The following is an 18,123-nucleotide window of genomic DNA, read 5'->3' on the forward strand; positions in this document are numbered from 1 at the left end:
GACAGTGTGAAAAGGCAGGCTTGGAAATTATCAGCAAGAAAATTGCCTGCTGTTGTTTGTTTCTACTGTGTTTAGCGGAACAGACTTTGTAAATAAACGTGATTTCACCAAAGACATACCTGACTCATATTATCAATATCTCTTCCTAACAGAAACAACCTAGTAAGGCCCTGATTATTGGCTAAATCATTCAGGCCAAGGAGCAACAATATTTATAAACAGGGAGATTGTCTCCCAGTTTCATGTGCCCCTTCCCGTGCACAAGTGCTGAGGAGAAGAGCTATTAGTTACAGGAGAGGGAGAAGTAATATAATGTCTGTGAGAGGATCATATGTTCTGAGTGGACCTACATTTAAAACTGTTTATAGCATAGTCATGTGGATTATTTTAGCGAACTGTATATTCTCATAAGAAACTTTGCCTGCATCAGTGTTGGATGATACATGGGGATATAGCTCAATGGTAGAGTGTTTGCCTGCAGATCAAGTGGGTCTTGGTTCAAATCCAAGTGCCCCATTACAAATCAAATTAGGAGGAGGGATTGGCCTGCTGAACTCAGGATTGTAAGTTCAATCTTTGAGGGGGTCATTTAGGGATCTGGGGCAAAAATCTGTCTGGAGATTGGTCCTGCTTTGAGCAAGCAGTAGGACTAGATGGTTTTCTGAGGTCTCTTCCAAACCTGATAGTCTATATTGCTACAAAAGACAACAGTATTTTACCATTTCCTTTTGCCCTTTCTTGCTGTTTCATGGACTCAGTAATGATTACTTATCTTGCGTGGGAAATCTAATATACCACTGTACTGTCCAAATCCTTAAATATCAATGTTAAATGAAACCAGAAGAATGGTCTTGTTGAGAGCAATTTTCTGTCTGAAACAGCTATAAAAATATCTCTCTTCTGCAGTATTTTTGTATGAGTAACTACAACATGCCAAACTCTGTATAACTATCTGTGATAAATGAAGTGAAGTGTAGAATGACCAATCACTTCATCAAAAAGTCATTTTCCAGGTTCCAGTCATTTTATTAATATCACTGATCTCATCTGGCAACTTTTTGGCTCATTTTGTTGCCAGCTTATTCCAAAGACAGAATTAATTCATCTTTCACTAATGGTCTGTTTAATTTGGTGTGCTTCGAGTTTTGATGTTGAATGATTAACAAATATCTTTAGAAATAACTAATATTGCTTTTCTCTTCATTTTTGAATTCTTGAGCACTTGATCACTTTACATGGCAGAGACAACTCTGGGTCTGGCCAGGCTTTAGGCCCGGCCGGGCTTTAGGCCCCTGCCCGCCCCCCTGCAACTTCTTCAAAAATATAGGGATTGTAGTGATAAAGAAAGAAAACCCTGAACTTGGAACAGAAGATCATTTAACTAATGTTATTAAAAGTGGACAGATTTAGTTATGGTACAAAACAACTCGTTAAAGTGATATTCCACAACTATTGTTTTATTATTTTTTAACTTTAGCCCCCCACCCATAAAGCTGGGTCATACACAACACTTTATATTCATAGTTTAAAACAAAACAAACAAAAACAACTAGTCAAGACAATCTAGCCCTGTATTTTCCAAACAAGCCTACTACAGGATCCGCTTTGTAATTATAGTCCCTAATCCTCTCTCTCATCTTGGGCTTTCAGAATCACCATGTTTTCTGTTGCAGAGTGCTGGCACCAAATAGGTTAATTAAGAATACTGCACTCCTTGTAACTAACCACTATTGAGACAGCATGTTGCAGTAACATAATCTTGACAGAAAGGATCAAAGGGGAGTCACAAGTACCATTTTTGCACCATAAATTCTGGAACCATAAACATCTTGCACAGTAAACGTAGACAACTGGGCACAAACACCGGAGTCTTTAATGTCTACTCCTGAGGGCATTCTGCGCCAAAATTTTTAAAAAATTATGTGCCAAAAAAATTATGTGCATAAGATTTTAAAATTCTGCAAATTTTATTTATCAGACAAATGTGGTGACTCCAGCATGGCATTTGGGAGCACAGGCTACTGGCTGCACAGAGGTGGGAGATCACTGTGCAGCTGACCCCACCCCAGACATGGATTCAGTGGTGAGGCTGTACCCAACCCTGACACAGTGCAAGAACTGGGCATGCCCCAGGAGCAACCCCCCACTCCCCGTGCCAAGTGCACCAGGTGTGGGCAGGCAGGCTCAGCAAGGCAGGATCCAAGTGTGGAGGGGCTTAGTGTGGGGGGATCCCGGTGTGGGTTGAGAGGGTGCTGTCTGGGGCAATCTGGTTGCAGGTGGCTCAGTAGGGGATCTGGGTAGGGGGTGGATCCGGATGCACAGCGGCTTGTTGGGTGGTTCTGGATGCAACAGTAATGGGACTCTGCAGGAGGGTCCAGGTGAAGGTGGTTGGGACTCAGCTGGGGGGTATGGATGTTGGGAGGATAGAGCTCAGCAGGGGGGGTCTGGGTGTGAGGAGCACAAGGTGGGGTCCAGATGCTCGGGTAGTAGGGCTCAGTAGGGTGGGAATTTGGGTGCAGGTGGCTCGTGAGGTAGTTCAGCTGCAGGGGGAGTGTGGCTCATTGAGGGGGGGAGGATCGGTGGGAGGGTCTGGATATGAGGGGATCTGGATGCATGGGGATTGGGTGGGTGGGGAGCAGCTCCCTGTACAGCTGAGGAGATTGGGTGGGTGGGGAGCTGCTCCCCCTGAAGCTGAGGAGCAATGGATGCAGGAAGCTGGGGGGAGGGTAGTTTGCAGAGCTTCCTGGAGCTGGGGGAGAAATCTGATGCCGTGCAGGGGAAGAGGAAGTCCCATCCTCCCCAGCCCAGTCAGGACTAGCAGCTGAGCCTGGCACAGGGTAGGGAGCCAGGTCTTCCCCAGTCCAATCCCTGCCCCATATTAGGGGTGGCCCTAGTCTAGCTGTCAGCAACTGGTGCCCTAGGCGAACCATGCAATCAACGTCCCCCACCCCCAAATCCCAAGGGCACATCTAGGCGGAGATTTTTGGTAAACTGAGAAACATTTTGCCCCTTTTTTCCTTTTAATATTTTTTAAGCTTTTTTTCTTTTTGAAACAGAGGCGTAATTATTCAGTTTGTCCGTCTGTCCATCCAATGTTTCTGAGATCAGATAAAGTAGAGACATGAACTTTTCAGAACAGTTTTGTACACAACAGCTAGATGATATTTCAGTCCGATTTCAAATAAAAATGCATTAAAAATGTTAATTATAATTTTTATTATTACAAATCCAAAATCATTCATTACACTATTCTGCTTTAACTGCCATTACCACCACATCCAATACAGTAAGAAATAACAAAACTCTTTAATGAATTTTAACCTGTATTACAAAACACTCCGGAGAAAAAACACTCTGTGCTCTTAAAACATGACTTTTCTTGCTTTAAGTTTTGAAAATTCAGTCGCTAGTTCTTTTAGCTCCAGTTTCCCAGCTATTTCATGCTCTATTCATTCACATTGTGGCAAGTCTTAACAAGTCTCTCTTGCACCATTGTTGAACGCAGATATGTTTGTATTAATTTTAACTTTGAGAAGCTACGTTCCCCACTAGCTACGGTAACTGGCAAAGTTAAAAGAATGTGTAGTGCTATAAAAATGTTTGGAAAACTGTCTGAGAGTTTATTTTCACAAACAAACTTCAGTACTTCAGGAGTGGAATGTTTCTTAAGTTGTCTTGAAAAAGCATGAAGCTCACTACACAAATCTGTAGCATCTATGTCTTTTGAATTTTCATGAGTCAATGCCAACTCCAGTTTTATACAAAATTCTCTTATCTGTTTTGCTGTTTTCTATGTGGATATCACATAGAAAGCCAACTGCTGACTCTGTCTGCTGCATCTGTTGAAATCTTTTGTCGACCAAGTGAACAGTAGTATCAAGGACTGCAAAGTAGAAATTCACTTTGAACTTTTGTTTTGGGTTCTGAATGGGTTATGTCTTTTCCTTCATATGACAACTCCTGTTTCTTTTGCTGAATGTAAACTGGCTCTGGTTCAAATTCCGATGGAAAGTCTATTTCTTCAGCAAGCTCAAGAGACTCTACCAGTGTTCTTTCGAACCCTTCATCACTTCTGAATTCCTCCAGAATATTTTTAGTTTGCTGCAATTTTTGAATAGCAGAATGTATGTTCAAGTTCTTTTCCTAAAGCTGTTTACTAGTGAGGTTAATCTTGAAAAGGATATTATATCACAAAATGAGTGAAGTCACAAATTTGAACTCGGAAAGGCCATTTGCAAGAGCTTCTGCATCTGAACGTACCGTATTGCCAGATGATCCAGTAAAGGTAGTATCATCAGAAATTTCAATTAGGGCATCATAAATGTTTCCAATTTCATAGCGAAGAGGCTTTAAAGCATCAGTGCGACTCTCCCGTCTTGTCTAAGTGGTTTCACAGTTGGAGAATTCACGTGGCAAGTCAGAATCTCCCAACGGTGTGCTGATCCTGAGAAAAACACATAAACACATTGCACCAGGTCAAAAACTGCTTGTCTCCAAACAGCATCTTGAAGCATCATTGACAACCCAATTCAGAGAATGCGCACTGCAGGGAACGAAAAAGGCTGTAAGATTGGTTTCCATCATTCTCCTTTGCACACCATTGTCTTTACCTTTCATATTACTCCCATTATCATAGCTTTGGCTATGTTTTCAACAGATAAGGACATTGTTTCAAGCTCTTGTAGAAAAGTTTCAGTCATAAATGCTCCAGTCATCTCCTTTAATGGTACAAAACCCAAAAAGTGTTCCTTTATGAGCACTTCAACATTATCTTCATCGGCAGACTTTTCCATATCCACAATTCTGCGTATGCACAGTGGCACAGAATTCCCCCAGGAGTACAGTAGATTTGAAAATGGAATGTTCTCTGTGTTACTGACTTCATCATACATGAAAACTGCTTTTTAAAATCAGTTTCCTACTTCATAAAATGCCATTTAAAATTGATTGAGATGGTTATTCTGCAGCTAGTACACTGCAAGCAACATTGCATCCACTGCCATTTCTTTTCATTGGTCTTTTTTTAGGACTCTGCTCATGCACTAACAGTTGGTATTGACTACACTGGTGCCATTTCTGAAGGCTGCAAATTGTTCAACTCTGAAGTTTTGCAACTTTTTTTTTTTGGCATGCATTCTTTGAGCTCCTTATCAAAAAGTGTTTGAAGTCTTAGTTCCATCTTAAACAGGACTTCTCATCATGGTTGTGAAACTCTTTCAGTAATCCTGTATTTGTTAATTTCTTCACATGGTCTTTCCAAACTTTTCAGGTCATCTTTTCCCTACCTTATCCTAATGGCTATATCTGTCATAGCATTACTTGTGTAGTAACTTTTGGGGATTTAGGGAAATGTGTTTGTAGAGGCACCAGAATGCCCTTGCACTGTTAATCATAGGCACCGACTCCATGCGTGCTCTGGGGCTGGAGCACCCACAGAAAAACATAGTGGGTGCTGGCAGCCCCCCCAATTAGCTGGTCCTCCTTTTAGCACCTCCTGTCCACTGTGGATCAGCTATTCAGCAGCGTGCAGGAGGGGGAGGAGCAAGGGTGGGGTGCGCTTGGAGGAAGACGCAGGAAGAGGCAGGGTGGGGGTGGGACTTGGGGGAAGGGGTAGAGTTGGAGCAGAGTCTGGGGCGGAGTGGAGCCTAGTACTCCCCGGCAACTCAGAAAGATAGTGCGTTGGCTGTTGATGATCTGTGGAATATGTGTGATCTTCTAACTCATTTATAGTTTCACACAAATCTTGATGGGCAGAGGTACATTTCTTTTTATGAAGTTGAAAAACCCTTGAAGATAGAGTTGCAGTCAGAGTAAAGGTTCTTATTATAGGCTGGGACATGCCGATTTTTGCCAGGTTAAATATTGCATCATATGATAGGAGCTGGCTCAAAGGTGTATTTTGATTGAACAAAGCCATAACAGCATCATCTTCTTTCATGACATGTGATGACCACGTGAAACTGTTATATTTTATAAGCATGTAAGCATGTCAGATGTAAGAGTGGCTGCCATTTTGAAGATGCTGACAATTTGACAATTTCATCTTTGAAGATGTGTGTGTGTGTGAGAGAGAGAGAGAGAGAGATTGGAGGGAGTGTTTCCTTTTCTTTCTGGGAAATATTTTGCACCTGTTTCAGGTTCACTGGATGATCATCACATACATGCTTATCAGTACCATGCAGAGAATCTATGCCTTACAAATAATTATTTTTATACATAAACTTGCATGGGATCTTTGGAATACCCCAGCATCTTCCATTTCTCTGACAGCATTTTTCATAGTTACATTTCAAGATAATTGAAACTGGTGTGATTATATAGTGTTATTTTGACAAATAAAATGTGCAGAATTTTAAATCTTGTGCACAGAATTTTTAATGTTTTGGCACAGAATTCCCCTAGAAATAGTATTTCTATCTGTACTGGTCAAGGTGAAAGTCAAGCTTAGGAGAGGGGACAGTAAACAAACACTTCTCCAACTTCAGGTAGTCACAGGTAATACCATTGTTTTACTTTAATGATCCAAGTCTATTTATCAAAAAAGTAGTAGGCACTTTATCCAGAGATCACTACTTTGGATTGTTTAAAGAAGTTATAATTCAGCAAAGCATGAAATTTTCTTTGCAACAAATATGGATTAATTTAAAAGATACAGTCTGTTCCCAAGAGAAGAAAAGGTGCTCAGATACCACAGGGATGAGCATTGCATAAGCTCCTGAACAGAAAAGAACCAGTTGTTCAGACAGGACATTCACCTCCAAGGGACTTCTCTGAACAGTTTGTACCACTCATGCAAAACTAAGAGCCGCAAGGAACACTTTGGGACTTATTCTTCAGGTTTTGTATTACATTTTATGGGAGAAATTGTTCACAATTTACAAATTGAAGATGGAAACTGCTTTTAGTGAGGAAATAATATTGGCAGGTAAAGAATTTTTTTAATGCTTTTCCTTATAGAAGGAAAAACAATTGGAAAACTTTATCTCCAAGCTGAAGAGCAGACTTTTTATAAGCTTATTATACCCTCTAAGATGAGCAGTTCTGACTCCTTTGCCACTCTGTATCATCGCTCCTACATCCAGTGACACACACAAGGCTGCATTTCAAGTTTTACAGCTTAAGACTCTGAAGCCCTTTCCCTCGGTTTCCTAGCAGCCACCATATTTGACAGGGGGTTTCCTGAGAAACTGATAAAACAAGGAACTTTTACCACAGCACAGTTTCTCACCCCCAACCGTCTGCATTTACAGTTCAAGCCCCTGCAGGGGTGGAAGACATTGCTCAGGGTTGCCTTCTCTCAAGCTGCCCCCAGGATGGTAAAGACGTCTCAAATCTTGTACTTCAGGGGTCTGAAAAGAGGCTGCTGGGGGAAAGGGAAATTTGAAAGCCATGTGTGTGATGGAGGGGAACAGAGGGAGAAGGATAGAAAATACAGTAAAGGGGATTAGCAGAAAAGACTAACAGGAAGTATCTGGGTAAACACTGTTTTCTGCCATTCGTTTATTGTAACGTGTCCCAGTTTTATTGTGAGAGGAGGGAAGAGGGAAGCAAGTGAGTATAGGGTGCTCTCAGCTAAGAATAGGAAGGGGCAGGCTAGGCACCACTTTTTCCTCAGCTACCAAGGCCTTTCCCTTCTCCTCCAACACTCCCAGCCTCCCTAAACTGTTCCCCTGACAACCATCTCAGTTTTTCACTTTGAAAATGTGCTCAAATTCTTAGAAAAGTTCCCTTGGCCAGTGCTTGTAAAAGCACTTTGCCCTTCTATAGCCTCTCACCCAAAGATCTACTCTAGCTAGGTACTTCTATCATGCTTAGCACTGTGGTATCTGAGCTCTTTCCAGCAGTGCTCTAAGAAACAGGACTACGCATCTGTCACATGTATGATCTCCAATTCTTATTGTATTATTATTAATAATTATTACCACTTGTGCCCCACAGTGGTGTTACTCAAGACAGCACTCTGGCCTGTCTTATTTATTACATGAAATAAAGTATTTCAAAAGATGACTCTTAAATTAGATAATTATTGCCTTATGTAAGAAGGTACTTGGTTGGGATTTGCATAACTCAATTTGCAATTTAGTCACCCCAAAGTCATATTAAATATAACTATACATATACACCAATTTTTATAGACCATTGGTATGGTGTTCCACATTATTAACATGCAACCTGGATAGTTACATCTGCTTACTAGAAGACACTGCCCAACCAATAATTGACCTATCCTAAAGCAGTTTTAAAAACCAGGAGGAAATGGGCAGATTAGAAATCCATTTTCAATCAGAGTTCTGAAGCATGTGAGTAGAGATATTGTTTAGGTAACAACAACATTTGGAACATAATTGAATCCAGTTTACTGTGTTTTCTTTTCCAGTCCACATTTCCAAAAGTGCTTTACAAAGCAATGAGTTGTAGCAGATGCTGGTGTTGCAATGAGCGTGTGGACAAATGAAAGCAACCATTATGTGCACACTGATAGCTCATGTACAGTCTTGGGCTCTAAAATATTATGTTGAGAGAGGGAAGGCTGGACACTAAGGTTATCATCTACTCTTTTCAAAAAGGACTTTATCTTCTGCTGGAAGCGCCACTAAAATGGAATCAACCAATCTTGTGAACCAGTTAGCCTTTTTCTTTTCTTTCATGAGTCATATTTTGAGCAAAATTTTGCTCTTAGTAACCCATTTTCAATGGAGCTGCATGGATGTGACTAAGAATGGCCCATTAAGAACAATTACACCTTCCTGTCAAAGGGACAGCATCAATTAAAAAAAAAATCACATTGTCTACTGTTTTTAGAAGGAATGCCTACCATTACGAGAACTAGAGAGCAGTAGAGAATAATATTGTCTCTGTTTTTTTCAGTTTGTTTACTTTGTGCATAGGGCCAGCACTTTCTGAATAGTCAGTTCCATTCTTCTCCTGCTTAGTCAGTCAGTTTCTCTGTATGGGGTACGTTTTTCTCATAGTATAACATAAGGGGGAAAGTTTTTTTTGTTTTTTTTTTTAAACAGAAAACCCTAGTTATAAAAGCACAAACTTTTGTAGGAACAGTCAGGCCAGGCGTAATACCTGACATAGACTAAGATTCAAGTTGTTGGTGACCCTTTTATAAAGGGGGAGCATAGGCAATCACCGTAATGAGATAAGTGTCCTAAATTTTGCATAGTTTAACTTCAGGTAAAAGTAATTACAGAGACGAGTCATTTTGACCCATGACTTGATAAATTATGGAAGGGCTCTTTATACAGATATGCTCTGTCCTCAAATATTTTTAAATTAATTTAGCACAGCACTCTTTTGTGCAACCTCTTTATTTCCTTGTGTCCCTCACCCACCGTTTCAACACATTTTTTTTTAAGCAAAGAAATAAAATCACATTCAAGTGCTTTGAACATTAAAATTGAGATCTAAGTGGCAACTGCTATTATTACTGTTAGTTTCTCTGTATCTTCCTTGCAGTATTAAAGATCAGTTGAGTGAGTGCAAGTTTTCATTTCCCCTTTTACAGCACCATCACGTGCATCTTAACTTTCAAGTGTTCCCTTTCATGACTCTGCTGGCAATGTGGAGTCACTATCTTTCTTTTGTGGCCTAAACTTGATTTATCTTATTTTAACTTATGGAATGTGTAGCAAGGCAGAGTGGCCTCCCTCAGAACTGGAAAGCAAGGGACCACTACACTCTGCCTGTTGGGCGCAGCCAAATCCATCCTGTCCCCCTTGCCGAAAGTATGAGGGCAAAACGGGAAGTATAAAAGGAGAGCCCTGGAGCTCAGTTGGGGCTGGGCCATGTGCAGAGCGGACATCTCTTCCAGGGAGTGGAATTAGGGTTGCCAGGTGTCCATTTTTTGACAGGAACATCCAGTCGAAAAGGGACCCTGGCCGCTCCAGTCAGCACTGCTGACCAGGCTGTTAAAAGTCTGGTCGGTGGCACAGCAGGGCTAAGGCAGTATCCCTGCCTGGCATAGCTCCACACGGCTCCCGGAAGCAGCAGCATGTCGCCCGACCAACACCTATGTGTAGGGGCAGCCAGAGGGCTCTGCACACTGCCCCTGCCCCAAGTGCCAGCTCTCCAGCTCCCATTGCGGTGGGGCAATAGACAGAACACATGTCCCTATCTTGGCACCAGACCACCTTGCCAAAGAGTACATAAACTGAAAGGGATATTTCTCAATGGTGTTGCAAGCGCTGGTGGATCACAGGGCCATTTCACTGACATCGACGTGGTCTGGTTGGGAAAGGTGCATGACACACACATCTTTAGGAACACAGGTCTGTTCAGAAAGCTGCAAGCAGGGACTTTCTTTCCAGACTGCAAAATAATCATTGGTGATGTTGAAATGCCAATTGTGATCCTGGGAGACACAGTCTACCCCTTGCTACCATGGCTCATAAAGCTGTACACAGGCAGCCTGCACAGCAGTAAGGACCAGTTCAGCTATAGGCCGAGCAAGTGCAGAATCATGGTGGAATGTGCCTTTGGACATTTTAAAGGTCGCTGGCATTGTTTTCTCACTATGTTAGACCTCAGTGAAAGAAATATCCCTATTGTTATTGCTGCCTGCTGTGTGGGTGTAGGGAGGTTTGGCTGGGGCTCGTCCCTCTCCGGGATGGCGGGGTACCAGACCACCTTGTTACTTCAGTCAGGTGTATCGGGGAACTAGCCTGACTGTGCGGCAAACAGTCAGCAGTTCAGGCCCTCAGGCAGGACTGAGCAAACAGTTCACTAGCAAACCCGAGCAGCCTGGGAGAAGGGGAGACTGCCACCTGCAGGGTGGGTGGCAGGGGGGACGCAGGCCCACCCACTCCACTGCATCCCACCGGGGCCCTAGCAGCAGCAGAAGATCCACTGCTGTGTCAATGGGGATTCTGGCTGCAACACACTGACATTGGCTCTGGCACTGTTGCAGCCTGACTAGGGTCGACTGCCCCGGGCTATTTCCTACCTCCCCCTCTAGAGGTACCTGGATCCAGATGGTGTCCTCCAAGGGGTCACACACCATGGGCTCCTTGGGGTAATTGGTGCACAGTTGGCTTAGCAGCTCCTCGGGGTAACTGGCGAGTGGCAAGTTTGGCAGCATCTCTGAGCTCGGGCTAGCATCAGGCATTGGGTGGTCTGGCCAGTCCTCCAGCCGGCCACCTATTTCTGTGGTCTCCCAACTGGGAGGTACAGCACAGGCGTCTGGCCTCTCTGATGGCAGTGTTTCAAGTTAGCTCTGGGGTCGGGCTTTAATACTTCCTGTCCTGCACCTTGACCTCTGAGGGGTGGGTGCAGGGTTTGCTCACTCCGCTTTGGCATCCAGAGAGACTTGTCCTCCTCCGGGGCATCAGGGAACCAGACTGCCTCGCTACAGTGCACCGTAATATCTGTGAAACAAACAAAGGGAGAAAAGTTTCCGCCAGGATGGGGGGTTCAGGTAGATCACCTAGCAGCCAATTTTGAGCAGCCAGACTCCAGGGCAATAAGAAGAGCACACTGAGGGCTCTGTGTCTCTGTGAGGCTTTGAAAACCAGTTTCAGCAATGAGCCAGAATCATGTGACACTTATCTGTGTTGTTCCTTGCCAAACTGTCCCCTCCATTGCATTTTCTCCCCTTAAAACTCCACCCCCACCAATCACCATGTGTTGAATGAATAAAATGCCTTTTCTCCTCAATCTGTTCAGTTTTATTATGCACACAAACATGCAGAGACTGCAAAGAAAAGTAAAATAACCTGGGCCAGAAGGGCTGATAACACTGTGGGGAGAGAAACAAGGAAAGCTTGCTTACAGATGCACTGCAACAACAATCAAAGGTGTAGGAATGGATGCCTTCTAGTCCTTGTACCCTCCCCTGGTGTTGAGTGCAAGGGATAGTGAGCTCCCCTCACACACACATAGGAGGTTTGTGGGAGAAGGATGTAGAACTGGGCAATGATGGCAGCAGGTTCAGCCTATGCTACAGAGGGACTCCAGCATCCAGCTGCCTTTTCTGAATCTCGGCCAGACATCTCAACATGTCTGATTGCTCCTTCATAATCAGCATCTCCCAGCATGGCATGCTCTTGTTCCCTGCATGATCTCCTGTCCTCCCTGTCGATGTCCAAGTTCTCAGACAGTATAATCCTTCATGCTCTGAGCTCTGTCTTGTCACTCTCAGAGGTGCGTATTAACTCATTGAACGTGTCCTCCCCAGTCTTCTTTTTCTGCCTTCTAAGCTGGGAAGGTCTCTATCCCGGTGTGGAGGATGCATCGATAGAAAAAGTTTCAACTGCAAGGAATGCAAAGGGTAGCCTTGACTGTGCATACATTGTTTCTGGTACACAGTTAATTTTTTTAATTAAAAACCCCTCAATACACTTCACTGCAAGCCACAATGTAATCACAACTGCTGGCTACTACAAGTCGGTTTGCTGCTCCAGCCATGGTGAATAAGGCCACGAGGCATGGGAGAGAGGTCTTATGCTGCTGCTTTTGTGAAGACATCCTCAGGATCACAGGTTGGAACTTGAGAAAAGGCCCGTTTCCCCTAGCAACCTGGATGGTGCTTGAGGACAGCACCAGTGTAAAGCCCCCCTATTAGTTTGGTTTTTTAGAACAGCGGCACCAGGTTGTGGGGAAGGGAGACAAACAGGAAACTGTACAGGGAGACTTTGGCAAACCACTAAAGTGCCTAAAACCACTATGCCTTATTGTTAAAGGTAACCTAGTCAGCAAGCTGTAAATTGACCATTCAGCAGTCTCAGCCTGACCAAGGCAGGAGGAGAGGGAGGTTGGGGTGCCACAGAAAGGGCAGCTTGACCCCGTAGTCTTCCTGATAAGAATTGTATGGAAGTTGCTGATACATTCATTTTAAAAGAGCAGGATGTGCCCCAGGAATGTCTACTGGGGTCTCAAGGCTGCACACTCTGGAAAAACCCACACCTGGTTAATCAATAATTAGAAGGAACCTCTTGCTTGCCCATTGGAACTGCTTGCTTAACATGTTTTCTTTAAGGGACATGTCATTCTATTACTAATGTATAAATAAGGGGAAAAAGTTTGAGATAGTTGGATGGTGTGGGGACTCTTCTGGACTCTTCCTCTGGATATCTCTCACGGTCCCCATGGGCAGATGGAAGATTTGGCCACCGGAAGCCTGCCACTGTTTCACTCAAGAGCCACACTCAGCTTTGGTAATTATCAAAAATTAGGGGTGTTTTACTAATCTGTTATGGGTGTATATAAGTACTTGAGACAAAGTAAAGCATAGCTTTAAGTGAAAGCACTCTTGTGTTGTCCTGTTCATGCCAGCCATCTATCAGTTGGACGGCTGTGTCTACTTGATTTATTTCCTGACACAACTTCACACAGAGTAAAAAGTTACCAAGAGCTTTGGGTTGAAAGAACCCTGGGTAACAAAGCCCCCCCCCTTTTTTTTAAATGCTGCTTGCCATACATGGTGATCTCTTCCAACCACAGCCATGGCACATTTGAAAAGCATGATTGTGTGACTCAGATTTCACTAAACAGGAGGCAGATTACTTGTTGAATTGTTAGTGGTTGAAGGCCTAGCATTAAAAACTTCCCCCGTTTCCCCTAGGTGACCCTACATGATATCACTTTCCCAACAGTAACAGAGGTGGTAAGGGAGCAGATGCTGCAAGTATCTAGGTACAGACCTGGTCCTTATGCTGCAATGCTATTTTCCGCAATGATGCCAGCAGAGTTAATACTGGAGTGGCGTGGGAAAGTGTCCCATCATGGTGGACGAAATAAGGCAGCCCTTCCTAGAAACCTTCTGCAAAGGATTGCAGAGTACCTCCATGAATGCTTCCTAGAGATCTCCATGGAGGATTCCCGGGCCATCCCCATGCACATAAACAGTCTTTTTTTGCAAGCACCCTCTGCATAGCTGGAGTGGCCACCAATACCCACTACACCTACTTTTTTGTTCAGATTAAACATAAAAAATAGCAGCATGTAACCCCTACAGTTTGATTGGAAATGTGTACTCATCAGAGGTGCCTTCCCTGGCATCATGCTCCGCTGCCAACTGGTCCTGAGAAGGGATGGGCTCCAGCGTTAAAACAGTTCATGGCTGTCGGGAAGAATGGATCTTCCACTTGCCTGCCTCACATTCTGTTCCTCCTCCTCCTCCTCATCAACAATATCCTCCTCATTGTTGCTGGAGGTCACCCAGGGCTCCTGGGAGGTATCTACGGAGCGTTTTGGGGCAGTGGTGGAATTGCCCCGAGAACAGCTCCTCATAGAAGCGGCATGTCTGTGGGGCAGAACCAGAGTGACTGTTCGCCTCCCCTTGTCTTCTGATACACATACCAGAGCTCCTTTATTTTCACGTGGCACTGCTGCGTGTCCCTGGTGTAGCCCTTCTCCTCCATTCCCTGCACAATCTTGGCATAGATGTTAGCATTTCTTCTGCTGGATCAGAAACTCTGCCTGCACTAGTTCTTCTCCCCACACAGCAATAAGGTCCACCACCTCCTGTGTACTCTATGCTGGAGCACATTTGCAGCCTTGAGTCTCCATGATCAGCTGTGCTGGCAAGGTCTCCATGCTGATCAAACAGGAAATGAAAATTCAAAACTTCCCAGGGCTGACATGCAGGGAAGTTGAAAGTGCTCTCCACAGCGGTCACAACAGAGCACTGTGGGACACTTCCTGGAGGCCAATTCATTTGAATTACACAATGCAGTGTCAACACTAGCTCCATGTCGACCTGTGGATGTTGAATCAAGCACTACACCCTCTCACGAAGGTGGAGTACAGAAGTTGACCTTACAGGTCACTTAAGTTGGCAGAAGGGACTCGGTAGTATAGACACATACATTATTAAATAGACAACACAGCTTACATTGACCTATGTTAGTAGCGTAGACTAGGCTTAAGAGTGCCACAAAGCTATGGCAGGCATGGCAAAAATTATGAAGTTATGCATAGGGATAATTTGATTGCTACAAACCTAAGTCTCTGTATTATTTTTTTAGATAATTATTTGACTGTAGAAGTGTGCTGCTATTGGGGGCTGGTGAGAGGAAGGTACTGGAGAACTGTGCGAAGGCACTGGGCCCCAGCCCTCCAGGATCAAAGCTCTGTCCAAGAAAGCTGCTTGGGATGTAAGTCAGGGGAGTGTATTACTCAAGATGTGTATATTTATTTAGATAGAAGACCTTCAAGAAAATGCAAGATGCTGCAGGAAGTGATATGAGTGATTACATAGGGTTTGGATCCTTTGGATCATTACAGAACTGACACCCATACATAATATTAGCAGTCGTTCTGTAAGATGTAACATGTCACTTCTGTAGGATAAGACATAAAACTGATGTCTTGACCTCTGTACTCATTACAGATTCTGAGCAATTTTCACACGAGTAGCCATGCTAAACATCAGTAGTCTGGCTAAATTCCAATGTGGCTAAGTACATTCTTCCTGTCTAAACTTCTTTGATTTGGAGGCATCTTTCTCCATCTAAGGAAGTGTTGGGTTAGGTTGTTATTGTGTTAGTGACAGCATATCCAGCGTATTATTGCCTAGGCCAGCAAGGCCTAAGCCTAGGGCGGCAAATTTGAAGCGGCAGCAAATTTGCTCACGCCCCCTCCCCAACTCCGCCCCTTCTCCAAATCCCTGGCCCAACTCCTCCCCCAGGCATGCCGCGCTTCCCTCCTTCCACCTCTCTCCCGGGCTTGCCGTGCAAAAGTAACCCACGGGGCAGGGGGGCCGGCAACTGCTCCCCGCCCCAGCTCACTTTCACTCCACTGCTGCCATCCCCCAAGCGCCACAACTCCCCTTCTCCCCCCTCCCTCCCAGGCTTGCTGCGCAAAAGTGCAGGGAGGGAGACGCAAGTAGCAGTGTGCTCAGGGGATAGCGGAGGTGACCTGGGGCCGGCGGGCGCAGGGAGTAACTCTTCGGGGGGGGGCAAGGAACCACTCCCTGCCCCAGCTCACCATCACTCTACCTCCTCCATCCCCCCGATCATGCCACTACTCCCCTTCTCCCCACTCCCTCCCAGGCTTGCCGTGGGGAAGCAGGGGTGAGCTGGCATGTGGGGGGGGGCAGCAATTTTTTGAGGGCCTACGGGCAGCAAATTTGTTAATCTGCCACTGAGCATATCAACGGTAAGTGAAGTGACCTGTGGACAATACATACAGTTTGTATATGTACTGACTACAGCAGTGGTACACAGGGTGCAAGTCAAGGCAGAATTTAGCTCACTGTTTGTTTAAACAACAAACATTTAATGAGAGATCCATCTGGATAGTTATTAGCTAAGAGAATTCTTGGTGCAAATAATTTATGAAAACAAATATGTTGGCAGTTTTCCACATACAGTTGGCAGGAATCTTTCTCTGCTAGGCAGGATATTTTTTGACAGCTGCTCTTCCACTTCTTGAGTATTTTTTCCAAACAGCTGTAGCCCATGACCTGGCTAGAAATCAGAATCAACAAGGTTGGACTGGAGCAGAGGCAGTTCTAAGGAGCAGCACAGAGATGACCTTTCTAGCTGTAGCATGAAAATCAAAACAAATTCTAGTACCTAATGAGAGAAATTTAAATTATTACTCAGTAAAACTCCCATTGACTTCAATGGGAACAGAATTAGACCAATACCAAGTGCCTTTGCAAATCCACTCTTTATTCCAAATTACCCAGGGTCAAATTCTGAACATTTACTCATGCTAAATAGTATCTTACTCCACAAGTAGTCCCAGTGAATTCAGTGGGAAAGTACGTGGAATGATGAGTTACCCATTGTGAGTAAGAACCTCAGAATCTGGCCCATGGAGATCAAAGGGGCCACCACCACTTAGAACTTCAGTGCAGTAGTTGAAATGCAGGCTATGGTTCAGGGGACTGCAGGAGACAAAGCACCTAATAGATTGGCTGCAGTGTTTATGCCTATCATTGCTGCCCTCTGCTGGACAGGATCAGTTAATGCAAGTTTAAATTCTCTTCTAGAGCAGGGATCAGCAACCTTTGGCACGTGGCCCGCCAGGGTAAGTACCGGGGCTGGGCTTGTTTGTTTACCTGCGGCGTTCGCAGGTTCAGCCGATTATTGCTCCCACTGGCCACGGTTTGCCGCTCCAGGCCAATGGGGGCGATGGGAAGTGGCGGCCAGTACATCCCTCGGCTCATGCTGCTTCCCACAGTCCCCCTTGGCCTGGAGTGTCAAACTGCGGCCAGCGGGAGCTGCGATCAGCCGAATCTGCGGAAGTGGCAGGTAAACAAACCGGCCTGGCCCACCAGGATACTTACCCTGGTGGGACTGCGTTCCAAAGGTTGCCGATCCTTGTTCTAGAGGAATGGCCTACACAGAATATGCAAGTCCCTAACTAAAGTAATAAAGGACTGGGTTTGGATCTGTCAAGGTTTTTTTCCCACTTTGAACTTTAGAGTACAAGAAGTGGGGACCTGCATGAACACTTCTAAGCTTAATTACTAGCTTAGGTCTGGTACGCTGCCACCAGCCAGAATTTAGTGTCTGGCACACTTTCTGTTCCCCCAAAACCTTCCCTGGGGAACCCAGACCCAAACCCCTTGGGTCTTAAAACAAGGAGAAATGAACCATCCCTCTCCTTTTCCCCCCAGACTTTCCCCTCCCTGGGTTGCCTTGAGAGGCTTCACACTGATCCAAACTCCTTGGATCTTAAAACAAGGAAAAAATCAATCAGGTTCTTAAAAAGAAAGCTTTTAATTAAAGAAAGAAAAAGTAAAAATTATCTCTGTAAAATCAGGATGGAAAATGCTTTACAGGGTACTCAGATTTATATAGACTAGAGGGACCCCCACCTCTAGCCTTAGATTCAAAGTCACAGCAAACAGAGGTAAAAATCCTTCCAGCAAAAAGACACATTTACGAATTGAGAAAACAAACATAAGCCTAATCTGCCTTGCCTGGCTATTACTTACAATTTTGAAACATGAAAGACTGATTCAGAAAGATTGGGAAAGCCTGGAATGATGTCTTGTCCCTCTCAGTCCCGAGAGCGAACAACAAAAAGCACAACAAAGACTTCCCTCCACCAAGATTTGAAAGTATCTTGTCCCCCTATTGGTCCTCTGGTCAGGTGTCAGCCAGGTTTACTGAGCTTCTTAACCCTTTACAGGTAAAAGAGACATTAACCCTTAACTATCTG

The 18,123-nt window shown here is 44.4% G+C and overlaps 1 long non-coding RNA gene across 1 annotated transcript in view; it reads left to right on the forward strand.

Annotated features, from left to right (window-relative positions):
* LOC115644418 overlaps window positions 1-6,464 on the forward strand; it is a 19,421-nt gene extending 12,957 nt beyond the window's left edge. Inside the window, exon 3 of the long non-coding RNA XR_003998491.1 lies at window positions 6,454-6,464. This is a non-coding gene — a long non-coding RNA (uncharacterized LOC115644418). The remainder of the gene's footprint in view (window positions 1-6,453) is intronic.
* Window positions 6,465-18,123: the final 11,659 nt, after the last annotated feature.

The sequence above is a fragment of the Gopherus evgoodei genome, chromosome 1, assembly GCF_007399415.2.
Source record: "Gopherus evgoodei ecotype Sinaloan lineage chromosome 1, rGopEvg1_v1.p, whole genome shotgun sequence".
Classification (NCBI taxonomy): Eukaryota; Metazoa; Chordata; order Testudines; family Testudinidae; genus Gopherus; species Gopherus evgoodei.